Source organism: Camelus ferus, chromosome 12 (genome assembly GCF_009834535.1).
Source record: "Camelus ferus isolate YT-003-E chromosome 12, BCGSAC_Cfer_1.0, whole genome shotgun sequence".
Lineage (NCBI taxonomy): Eukaryota > Metazoa > Chordata > Mammalia > Artiodactyla > Camelidae > Camelus > Camelus ferus.
Genome location: NC_045707.1, coordinates 28,308,832 through 28,321,726, shown reverse-complemented (window position 1 = coordinate 28,321,726; position 12,895 = coordinate 28,308,832). Strand labels below are relative to the sequence as shown.

The 12,895-nt window shown below is 40.8% G+C and overlaps 1 long non-coding RNA gene and 1 other non-coding gene across 2 annotated transcripts in view; one reads left to right on the top strand and one right to left on the bottom strand.

The window, feature by feature from the left end:
* The window catches only part of LOC116667646, a 219,128-nt gene that overhangs the window by 131,412 nt on the left and 74,821 nt on the right, over positions 1-12,895 (top strand). The window lies entirely within an intron of this gene.
* Positions 2,629-2,700, bottom strand: TRNAA-AGC. The gene has a single exon. It is a non-coding gene; the product is annotated as a tRNA-Ala (tRNA).

Sequence of the window (12,895 nt, the reverse complement as noted above, 5' to 3'; positions counted from 1 at the left end):
ATAACTGAGTGATATTCTGCAATTTTTGTGCTCAAGTGTGTATTGACAGTTATTTGAAAAAAATCAGTTGCAATGAACAGAATTTTATTCACATTGAAAGATTAATTTTATATACAAATGGTTGGTTATATGAAGTGAAAGCTGTTAATCATCATTTGTTGGTTGTGCTTTTAATATGTAAATTTTTAGATTATGTAGTTGTGTAAGAACATAAACAGAAATAATTAATACTGAGTTTTATGCTCTTTTTATTTACATTTAGTAGCATTCTGATAGACTCCATATAAGTTAAAGTGGATGGGTCTGTGCTTTAAATTACAGGGTAATTTTTCTTTGAAAGGAGTTCCTATATTACTTGCGCTTGAAAAACCTCGTTCTGGTTCCATGTCAGTGATCTTTCAGGGATGCCATTCCATAAAATTCCTCTCATTCATTCCCTTAAAGAGGGTGATAACTATCACCTGACAGCTTACGGTCTTTCCTATTTCCACCCTCAGCTCCTGGAGTAAGGGGAGGCCCAGCTCCATGTGATGGCAGAATAGAATTTAGAAATACCCCAAGGGCTGAGATCCCATTAATCCCATTCACAATTATCTAGATGGCACATAAAAACATTCGAGCAAGGCTAAGCACAGTAACCCTCTGGGTTATGCGCAGGTCGGATTTTTAGTTTTTAAAATGGGCTGCGTGTACTCCCAGGATGCTAGGAGGCATGGAGGATGTATGCCAATTATGCCTTAATGTTGGCGAAAACTAGGAAATGAAGCAAATACTATCTTTTGGACAGAATACAGTTTGTATGCCTGTTTAAGTGAAAACTTCAAGGAGATACCAGGCTTGGTGCTGGACACTGGATGTGCTAGAGAACCTTCTGGGCTCTGGCAATCTCTCTTCTCTGTCTTAAAGGGCTTCTTTGGCGGAAACCTTTGGAAAGCATCGTGCATGGGAAATGCTCCAAAGAGCTAGAAACCTGAAATTGTCCTCTCCCTCTCTCGGCCCCCTCTGGGATTTTCTGTCTGCAGGTTAGACACCACCAAAACAGTTGAAGTTCCTTTTATTCAGTCATCCCATTCTCATCATCCCCCGGTCCCTGCCTCCCCGTGTATCAAGTCAACTCATCCATTCAACAAAGTTGCTGGGTCTCTGAGATGCATGGAGCCATCTACATGTAACTGGAAGCTCTATGCTTTCCCACAGTTCTCTTCTCTATTAAATATGACATCTCCTTGCCTTTGGTTTAAATGCATCATCTATTTAATGTAGGCTCATTAGCCTTAATGTCTCTGTTTTAGTCAGGCTAAATCAATAAAGGTCTATAGTTAATTTGGATCAGATCTCTTGATTGCCTTTCCAATTTGGTGGCCAGTTAAACCAGCAGACCGAATAACCAGATTTGGGGCCAGAGATGTGAGCTCATTTATCTTCTCAGACTTCCCATGCCTCTTGTGAAACCATCGGTCAATGTCTCATCTCTTATCATTTTGCTTGACTTTGCCTTTGAATAGTGATTCTCAAAGCAGGAAGTGGTAGCGTGGCAGGTGTGAATTCAGCATCCCCACTGGTATGTGTGAGTATTTGTATATTTTGAAGTATATTCTAAAGTGATCATGACCTATTTTAAATCTTAATACCTAATTAATTTTTTTCAAATAGCAATAAAGGAAGGCATATGATTTTATGTTTTTAAAAGAAGGCATGGATTTTAAGAGATTGTAAAACATGGCCTTAGAATTTACAGAGAGGATGAGATCTTGCCTGCTTTCCAGATTCTTCTCGGCACCCCCACACAGTGATCACACTCTACTTTTAATGCTCCATTCCTGATAATTCAGGATAATTGCGGCTTACCAGAAGGTCAGATTTCCAGCCATCTCTACATCTTAAGAACAAGGAAATAATAAAATAAACAAACAGAAGCCTTTAGAGACTTTGAATCTATATGTAATATGGTGGTCCGGAGAACCACACCTCCATTTTCTTTAGATGTAGTCATATGGCTAAGTTTTGGTCCATAAACTGTAACAAACTTTGGTAGGACTTTCACTTTTACTTTTCTGTAAAAAGAAGAGAGTGGTATCCTTTGATTATTCTTCCCTCTTTTTTTTTGCTGCTTGAAATGGGGCTGTAAAGATCAGAGCTCCAGGGTCTTTTTAGAGTCTGACAAGTCACACAGGGCAGAGAAAAGACAGGCATAGCATTGAGTCCTCTTACCTGGCCTGCTTAGCACCGCACTCTCTTTACACAAGTGAATATACCTTTGCATTTAAGCTGCTACAGTTGGGTTTCTGTTACTCACAGCTGAACCTAACCTTAACTGATAACGCCTTGTTAATTTGATTTTTCAGTAGCTTGAAAGGGACCAAATTAGAAGCAGGAAGGGCTGCTTCCCGTAGCAAGTGAGGAAACAGAAAAATTATTATAGGTCAGGAAACCAATTCATGACGATGTGACTGACATCAAGTCAGCAAGCAGGCAGGAAAAAGGGTAGAATATTTCATAAAGTTTTTTTTTTATTGAAGATGGTGGAGGTTTAAAAAAATCCTGACAGGTAGGGTCAATTTCAGTTACTTTTATTTTATTAATTTAATTTCGGGGAGGGGAGGTAAGTAGGTTTATTTATTCATTTAGTGGAGGTACTGGGGATTGAACCCAGGACCCCATGCATGCTAGGCATGCGCTCTACCACTGAGCTATACCCGCCCCCCTTTCAGTTACTTTTAGATTAGACACATAATTTCCCTCATCACCCTTTTTGTCAACAACATCGTTGGAGCTAGCCATTGTGTGAACAAGGATAGAAACACACAGTATAACTGTATTCAAGCTCTTCACAACAGATCCCGGGAAGGCGAGACATTAGTCCGAGTGAATGTTCAGGGCTGGGAATGTACATTTATTTTGTGTAAGTGGGGAGTCGGGACAGCTTGTTAGTTCAGAGAATGCGTCTCCGGCCCCCCCTGGAGGTGGGCACGTTGTCCCAGGTCAAGTGGGGAGACGGTGGCTGAGTGTGAAACCCAATAACCGAGCTCCTGGCTTGGTTCTCTAACAAATGACACTGCCTTGCTTGTCTTAAATGCTCTTTAAATAACTACAATTTATTTCCCTCTTGACTACCTTCTGACAAAGGGGTCCTGTTCTCTTCCATTCTCTCACTCCCAGAAATACCAGCACGAGAAAGCCTCATCAGCCACGAGGGTCACAGTGTCAGACAAAGCTTATTGTCTGGGTTGGTGATTTTATGCCAGGAAGAGAGCACTTAAAATAACGCCAGAACCCCAAAAAGCAGAACTGGGACTTCGTCATCCCCAAACCTTTCACAGCCCTATGTTGTAAACCCAACGTGATGAATAATTAAATTTTAAAATCTATGGGACACCTTCGTAGCTACCAATTTTTGTGGGGAGAGATAATGACTTGGATGGAACATGAGCAGAGAGTTGATTTGAAGTAAGGAAGTGGGGTCAGGGAGAGGTTAAGTGGCCGGCCTGGGGTCAGATAGCAAGCTGGTGACTCAACGTTGCAGCTCCTGGATCTGAGGCCGGCAAAGAAAACCAGAGCCCATTTCCTCTTGATAAGTTAACTACCCCATATCTGTGGTCTGGGTAAGCTTTTAAGAGCCACATTCCTTTTGTGCTTGCAGACCTGAGCTCCTGTGACTTTCACGGGCGTCATCTGGATAATACTTTCAAGGTCAGTCTGTGGTATACAGAGGGCAGAACAGCCCTTCATGTACACTGAAAATTGTCCTGCAGTTCATTGGAGTTGCCATCTTTTTGGTGTCTTTCGATTTACATCCGGTGCATATGCACAATCACCAGCCTGTACAACAGAGGGTGATGTCTCAGAAGTGATGATGACACACATTTAAGGAGACCTCGCTATGTGTCAGGTCCTCCATGAAGAGTTTCACACCGGTCATCTCATCTGATCCTTAGGATGTCCTTGTTGGGTCCCTTTTACCGATGGGGATGTTGAGGCTTTTCATGGGTTAAGTACCAAGCCCACGGTGACCCTGCTACCAGGTCACTCTGTGATACAAAACCCCTGTACATTCATATGGACATTTTCCTCCTAATTTTGTTATTTCAATATTTTTATAGATTAAATCTGTCTGTGGCTATAATTTTCATCCCAGCCTTAGGCAAAAGATCTTCCTAAAACAAGTAAAATAAAAATAAGATTTTAGAGGGGAGGGCATAGTTCAGTGCTAGAGTGTGTGCTTAACATTAACGAGGTCCTGGGTTCAATCCCCAGTGCCCTTATTAAAAATAAACAAATAAACCTAATTACCTCTCCCTCCAAAAAAATAAAAAAAGAAGAGAAAAATGAGATTTAACAGTGAGGTTGATTGTCCTCCCCGCAAATAGATCAAAGATGCCTCTCTCCTTGGGTGTTGTTTAGAGATCTTGGTTATAAACTTCAGAAGGTAACTTTTTCCAAACTAAAAGGCTGAATATCAAAATATTTGAAAGTGGAACTCTGAAAGTTCTTGGTGTACGGTGAACCTTCCCCAGTCTTTCTTGGACGTCTTCCAATAGTCTTTATTTTCTGGAAAACATGACCCACTAAACTAAAAAAGATGATGAAATGGACGTCTATGAACGTTTCTATTACTTGAAAATTTTATTCCTAAAAAATTCACTTATGTAGGGTTCATTGGAGAAGCAGCTCTTTCTTTTGAATGGGAGACAACAATTGTAGATGAATTTAAAAAGAAGTACTTAAGTCCTAGATTTTTATTGTTTTAGGTGGCAAAATGTCACCTTAGAAACTAACAGTTAGAAATTGTAAATTGAGTTAAAATTTCAGTAAGAAATGATTGTATTAAGTAATGTATAGGACCAATTGTGTGTGTGCGCATGCATGCACGTGCGTGCACGTGTGAAGCTTTGGTGCATTGGTAGACTTCAGAGTTCAATTAACTCAACTCTCATCAAATCAGTTACAAGTGCAAGAGAAAGGGGACCAAGAAAAAAATGACAAAATGAGAGGGGTATATTGTGGTTTTTCAAAATATGAATATTTTGAGCTTTTTAAAAGTAGCACATATTATGAAGTTGCGATGACATAAAATGTTAAGGTGGAAACTCAAGGCCTCTTTAATGAGACAAAAATGGCTAAAGCATCCACCACCTCTGGCAGCAGACCTCAATTGCGAGGTACCTTTTTGGAGGTGTGAGCAAATTTCTTGAAAGCTAAAACTAGAATTTTTAAATAAATTCTTAAAAAATGTTATAAAAGCAATGTTCATTGTGAAAACATAAAATAGAAAGTACGGATAAATGAAAAGGAAGAAGTAAGAGTTACTCACAGACCTGTCACCTGGAACAATCACTGTTAATACCCTGGGGTTTGTCCTCGCGGGTCCTCCGTAACTGTGTGTACACACACAAACAAGCACACAGTTGGATCGTTTTACATCCTAATTTATAACTTATTTCTTCCACTTAATTGTAAAGCCATGGTTATGATAATGACTATCCATAAATGTTTTTATACGACATAATTTTCCATGGCTGTAGTTGGACATTTAAGAATTTTTTTTTTGGTATTTTGCTGCTATCAAAACCATTGGGTAACTCTTCTTTTAGGAAAAATGTGAACTTATCCTTCATGATTTTGTTAGGCTGAATTCTTTTGTTGAATTTTATTTTTTATTGAAATGTAGTTGATTTATTTGAGTTCATATTTTTATAATGTCTGGATTAAAGGGAAAGCAGGTTTGTAGACTTTTGAAATAGTCTACGGTGCCTTCCAGAGAGGTTTACCAGTTGACACCACGGTTATCGGTATTTATCAGGCAAGATTAACTTAGAAAGTCGGAGGAATTATTTTAATGACAACTGTGACTGCATTGAAAATTGTGAATGTCATAGCTTATGTTTTCTGTGTGCTTAGCTTAGAGTCAAACATAGCAGATGTCAATACATGGGGTATATTATTATTAACATAGTTACTACATTACCATTGAGATCTAAGATGTTTTTAGAGGTCTAATTGAATGCCATGCAAATTCATGGACTGCTGGTTTTTCTAAGCTGTGAACATGTGGCAAGCTTAGATAGTATTAAAATATGTTATCTGAAGAAACTTTGAAAAAACTGGCATATGTGGGAGGCAGATGCTTTACATTGATAACAGCTAAGTTTTGCATTTGGAATGTTGAACCTTGAGGGTAAGACTAATATCTTTGAGACTATGTGGATGTTTTTAGCAAGGAAGCAAATGTTTAAGGGAAAAAAATCCCTCACACAGTTTTAATAGTTAATTTTTAGTGGAGTATTCTCTCCAAATGAATTATTTAACACTCTCCCTTTATTAAACGATCATAGGATGTGTTGGGCTTAAATTTACATTTTTGCTCTTGTCTTTTAATGATGGCGATAATTCTACATCATGGACTTTTATGTATCTTTGTTTGAAACCGTGTTTAAATTTTATTGACATTTCCCCAGTCACCTCAATGGACCAGAAAAATACATGTAGTGAGTAACATTATTTAGAGGTAATTCAATATATCTAGGCTTCTTGCAGATGAATGACTCACTTACCCACTCGGTCCTTCATCTGTTCATTCATCCATTTGCCCATCCATCCATTCATCCATCCGCCCCCGCCACCCACCCGTTCATCCAATACATTTTTATTGAATACCTACTTTGTTTTAGTGCTACGAGTGCTAAGAGCCTGTGTCTTGTGGAAGAAAAGGCATCAAATTAGGCCCATCAGCAACAGTGGAAGTTTAGTAAATGACAAGAGCAAATGTGTGGGGGTAAATAGAAAATTAAAGAATTCGGGAAGGAAGAAGTTCCCTGGATTTCTGAGAGCTGTAGATAGGCTAGCTTTGCGCAGTACCTGAGCAGGCTCTTCATTCTTAGGATCTGAAATTAGGCGGAACGTCACACTAAATTAATTCATTAATTAGTTTATTCAATCAAAATCTTTGTCAAATGTCTACTGTGAACCAGGCCCTTTTCAATCACTGGAGATCGAGGGTCGAACAAGACACACCAGCTGTTCTCTCCTGGAACATAATATCTGAACTATACCCCCTCTCCCACCAGCTTCCCCTTCTGTATTTCCACGGCTTCTCTGTGTTGTAATCATCTGTGTATCAGCTGGTGCCTCCACCAGGCTGCTGATCTCCTTAAGGGCAGAGGTCTTTCATGCCTCCCTCTCTGTTTCCAGCGCCTGGCACAGTCCCAGCTAAAGGTACTCCATCTACACTTGGACGAATGGATGCTCGCTTTTATCCCTTTAGCTGACTTGAGGGCTGCGTTTACCTTGTCTAAAACAATTGTATGTCTCTCACGAACACAGGAAACTTCTGTGTGGCTTCAGTGTCACTTTTCCAGGTTGAAGTCCTACCACAACCCTCCACACACCCTATGCTAAACCACTCCGTGTTCTCCAAATGGGCGCTGGTCCTTTATTCATGCTTTCCCTTTGCCTAGAATAACGATCTCTCTCTGTTTCTCTTCTTGAAGGCATAGCCCCAATTCACCTGCTCCATGAAGCTTTCCCTGTTGCTCTGATTGGAAACTCTCACTGCTTATTTTTCTCATGCTGCTATAGTGCACTGATTGAACCTCCTCAGAGAACTTTTCTCTTTCCCCCTATTCCCCGCCTCACGCATCATCAAATAATATTTCTTTGTTTCGTCTGTGTCTTCCCTCCTTAACTATAAGTTCCTTTGAGGAAGGAGCAGGTCTCATTCATTTTGGTTTTCCCCACAATATCCAGAGCAGTGCTTTGCACATAGTAGGAGACCAGTAGGTGCTTATGGAATGAATGAAGGAATGAATACATGAATCTACTCTCCACCGTGAATGGACATCGTGTGTGACTCGGTGGAATAAGCTTCTCACAAAGGAAAACGTGTACTTGGGGTTGATGACATTTGAAAAGGGGAAGGGGGGTCCATGTAGAGGGGACACGGGAACAATATGCAAGGGCCAGAGAAGACAAGATGTTTACGCAGTGAGCAATAAAGAGATAAGGCTGACTACCAGGTAGGTTTAGAGTCCAGAGGGCTTTGGGTATGGGGCCAAGGAACTTGGCCTTGGGCCCGGTGGCCCTGGGCCCGGTGGAGGTGAGCCACATTCTTGATTCTTGAACTGGATTCCAGATATCCAGATATTTGTGGCATCAACTCACAATCTCTTCCATCCATTTTTATTTTCTTGCATTTTGTTAGGATGAACATCGCAATGATAAAGAATTTTGGTGATAACTTTCATCCAACGAGAGCAGATGTTGTATTCAAGGGGTGGATATGGGAAAATGGTACTTCTAATCATACTTTGTATTTGAATACACTTTAAAGTGTACAAGCTGTTTCCCAGTATATTAGATCTTCTCCTGCACAACAAATCTGAAAGATGCTGAAGGGGAAACTGAGTCCAAGGTAGCACAAATAGGACGTAAACCGAGTTTAGACTTCTGGGGCTACTGGTACCAAATCTAGTATTTTTTTTCCTCCACAATTCTCTTATTTTTGCAATCATGAAGGTAGTTGGGAAAGACAAGGAATGGATGATGAGAGAAGGGTGGAAGAATATGGGAAGGTAAAATTGTGGTTTATTCATTCACTTAGTAACTATATATCAAGCACCCTTCCTCTGCCCTCCCCTGCCCATTCCAACCCATATCTCAGTCCTCAAAGATGCTCCAGGCAGGCAATTGAAAGACAAAGGGATGAAGGCCTTGGGAGCGTCCAATGAGGTACCTAGTCTAGTTCTGGAAAATCAGGAAAGCTTTTTAGAGAACGAGACATCAGGATTGAGACTTAAGGAAAGCAAGGAGAACCTAGGTGAAGTGAGGCTGGATGTTGAGGGTGGGAAAAAAGCTTCAAGCCAGATCATGAAATTGCACAACTGAACGAGGACAAAGAACCACATCCTGGAGTGAAAAAAAATGGGCAAAGTGAGCCTCGCATCTCTGTCTCCTAGGGTTGTTCTTTACCTGCCTCCATGCTCCCCACTCCCCCCACGTGCTCTTTGTTCCCCCAGTGAGGAGGGGCGCTAGGCATCACCTCTGGCTCCTTTGGTGCAAGATCTACAGTGTTTTTATACTGAAAGACCCCTCGGAGAATAATGAACTGTGTGCCTGACCTTATTTCATCAGTGAGTTTTCTGTTCCAACCCCAGTGATGTCCATCGTGCTCTAACCTGGCTCACACTTCCTGCATTCTCTGCACGCTTGGAGGCAAGGCTCTATTAGTATTCAATCAGGTTGAAGATGCAGTTGCTTCTGTTTGGAAGAGACCGGTATCCATAACTCAGAGAACAGACAGAAAATATACCCTGGGAAGAAAGGAGTAGATGTGATGCTGAGTTACAGATGGAAAAAAGAAAAAGTTAATCATTGTAAAAATGTTGCATGATTTCCTTTTTTTTTTTTTAGTGATTACAAGAATACATCTTCTTGTAGTATTTACAATTATTGATGTTTGCAGAATCTGTGTATTCTCAGATTACTGCATTCTTTCTCTTCCTATTAAAAATTAATTCTCTGCTTCGATGAGGCTCTTAAACTTTATTTCTCATTAGAGTAATGTAGTCAAAAGCTAAGGGAGCATAGCCAAAATTATGCTTGAGCTGTATTTTGGAAGAATTTTCTGAAAATGTAAGGCACAATTACCGATTTTTGAATTCCAAAGTCAGTACATGTTCCATAGCAGCTCTGAAAATCAGGATATCAGTGTATCAGCTGAACATTGACTTTTAAAAAATGTATGAGTTGACTTAACCTATTTACAGACTGTCAGAAGGCAAGAAAAAGGGTTTCTTCCGGAGTTGAACTCAGAGAGTCTGTTTTGCCAGAAAAATAGAGCCAAACGTATTAATATCCAGTGATTTTTCAAAATCCAGGCAACAGGAGGAATGCATTTGAAGAAGAGGAATCCATTGTTTTAGTCCATCTGGCAATTAGGAATGGAAAAATCAGTGACCTCTCAGCAAATCCTTTCCTACACACTCTGATGACCAATATTAGCCTGTTTGCAGGGCCCCATTCCCCTCTTCATCTGGGGATGTGAAGAAACGGAACTCAGTGGTGTAGCAAATAGTCTTTTCCATGAAGAAATTGTACATGTCCTCACTACGTTTCTGTGTTGGAACAAAGGTGCTCCAGGCAGAATGACAAGGGCTGTGTTACAAATTAAAACGTGTAAAATTCACTCTAACCACCTAATGTGGTATCTACGTGTAACAGAAATGACTAAGCTCTGAGAGCCATTTTCTTGCCTGGCTTATGGAAATTAAGCTTATTACATTATCACGGCCCAGACAGATGAAGATTTTGTTAAACTAAATTCCACTCTGTGAGAGTAACTTAAAACTAGATTGTATACAGTCCTCCTTTGGTGTACATGGGGATTGGTCCCAGGACCACCCCCCACCAAGGATGCCCGAAACTGGGGGTGCTCGAGCCTTATGTAAAATGGCCCTGTGTGTCCACGAGTCCTGCATCTGTGGATTCAATGAACTGAGGATGGAAACCTGCAGATACGGAGGACCAAACATAGGCAGAAAAAACCCACAAAGATGGCAGAACATTGTTCAGCTCCAGAGTATAATAGGGCAAGTTTCAGGCATTTTATATGATCGAGTCGGAGCAGTTAAAAATCTCCATTCTGGGCTGGGTGACTTATATTCCACATGGAGGGGACTGATGGAGTCCCACAACATATATTTTTTTCCTTACAGGACAAAAGGGTTATTTATTTATTTATTTTTTCTCCTCCAAAATGTGAAGATTCAGAAGCACATAATGTGGAGATTCAGAAGTCACTGCTCTGCTGCTGGGACATTTCTCCTGTAGAAATATCACTCCCTGGGCTCCAAGGTGCTGAGCAGCACTGGGGACTCAAGGAGCTTGCCTCCTCACCTAGGGAAAGAGGAGACAAGTCAGCTTTCTGACAAGTAGACAATAATCTTCATCTTCCTCCCTCCCTTCCTCTCTCTCCCTCTTACTCTTCCTTCTTTCCCTTCCTTCCCCTTTCCTCTTCCTTCTCTTCCTTCTTTCTCTTTTCCCTCCTCCCTCTCCTCCTCTCAGCCTTCCTCCTTCCCTTCCCTTCTCTCCTTCCTTCCTTCCTTCCTTCCTTCCTCCCTCCCTCCCTCTAGGCACTTTTCCATATCCTACTCACAGAGATAAGACATAAAGATCAGACTAAACAGGGCATATATGTTATAACAGTCTTTCAAAGTACTTTCCTCTGTACTTTAAATTCAAAGTAAATTCTTTAAGGTTAAACCTTGGTGCTTTCAAGGTATTGATTTTACAGCTTGGTGATGATTTGTGTCAAAACCTTATATCATGCTAAACTTCATACAAACTGTAACTCTTTAGATTGAAGGAGAAAATGTATTGGTGACTTTTAATCTTATCATTTCAAAGGAGATTTGTGTTAGAAAGTGGAAAATGTACAGGGCATTGACCAATTAGGTGAACTGGAGCTTTGAGGTAAGAAGCCTTTATAGGAATTGGAAACAAGGCTAGTGGGTATTATCCGAGAAGCTTTCATAAAGGAACTATGTTCTTCAAATGGTTATCTTGGTGTGCTTTAATTTATAGTCTCTAATGGGTAGGAAATCTCTAAGTAAAGAACAAAGAGTTATGAACCCACTAAGAAGGTTATAAATGGGTCTTGACAAGGTAGCTTAAAAGACATTATGGCATCCGGGGGACAAGAATTTACATCGTGTTCTTAGAATGTGTAATTTGCCTTGAAATCATCAAAGTTATCATCAGATAATATTTCTTAAGCTCTTTGAAGAACCTGGTGTCTTAAGATCTATACAAAATCAAACACATAATCACATGTAGTTAATGTAAGTCACTTTACTTTTTTTATGTTGTTAACAATCTTTTTCCCAAAATATCTTAACTCTAAATACCAACCTCACCAGCAAGTGTTTTGCAAGTACCATTTCCCACACTGATGGAAATGGAAGTTTTATATTTGTAGTTAAGCAAACCAGAAACTTGCAAATCTCAAGTATTGGAATATAGAGCTTGATGCACATAGTTCAGGGGCACGTTGTGGAAAGGACAGGAAAAATCCATATAAAATAAAAAGACTTCTGTCGATGCTTATGCTCTGAAGAGAAAGCTATGTGCACAGAACTTTGTAAGGGTCAACCACACTTGAGAGAGAACCATTATGATCATGAAGTCGTCATTCCAGCAATCCAAGGGCGACTGACTTGGTTAATTTGGACTTAGAGAGTACTTTTCAGGGCACTCGCTAAGGGGGAGGTAATTGGGTTTCTTCATTGGTTTCCCTTTGGAGGAGGTGCCGGGGATTGAACCCTGGATCTCTTGGGTGCTGAGCATGCGCTCTACCACTTGAGCTAGACCCTTGCCCCCTACCCCCGGGCACTCTCTGGAGGGACGATAATGGGGCTGTGATTGTAATCCCCCAACTGAATTCTAAGAGAACCCCACAAAACCTTGAGGTACGAGGGTTGATAGATGAAAACCAGGGTGCCCAAGACAGTGGAAAACCTTGTCAGAAACATGGACATCCTGTGCATTAAGACTTCATAAAGAAGTTGCTTGGCCTCAGGCAAAGGATAATATTTGCAATTGCTCCAATCGGAGGGTCCACTACAGAGATTTCTCGGCACTAAGTACCGGGGATACAGTGAGTCCCACAAACCAGCCAGGGTGTATAATTTCCCCTATTTTATAGTTCAGGAAACTAGGAGAAGTAGACTCACTTTTTGACTCCTTCCCCAGCCAGAAGCTGGTAAGAAGATAGAAGCTTTAGGGCAACGACTAAACAGCCACACGACGTGCGAAGGACTGGAGCATCGGGCTCCGAGCCCAGCGCAGCCCTGACTTCCGTGCGGTAGACCTTTGACTTCGGCGTTTTGGTGTATCCTTCCCT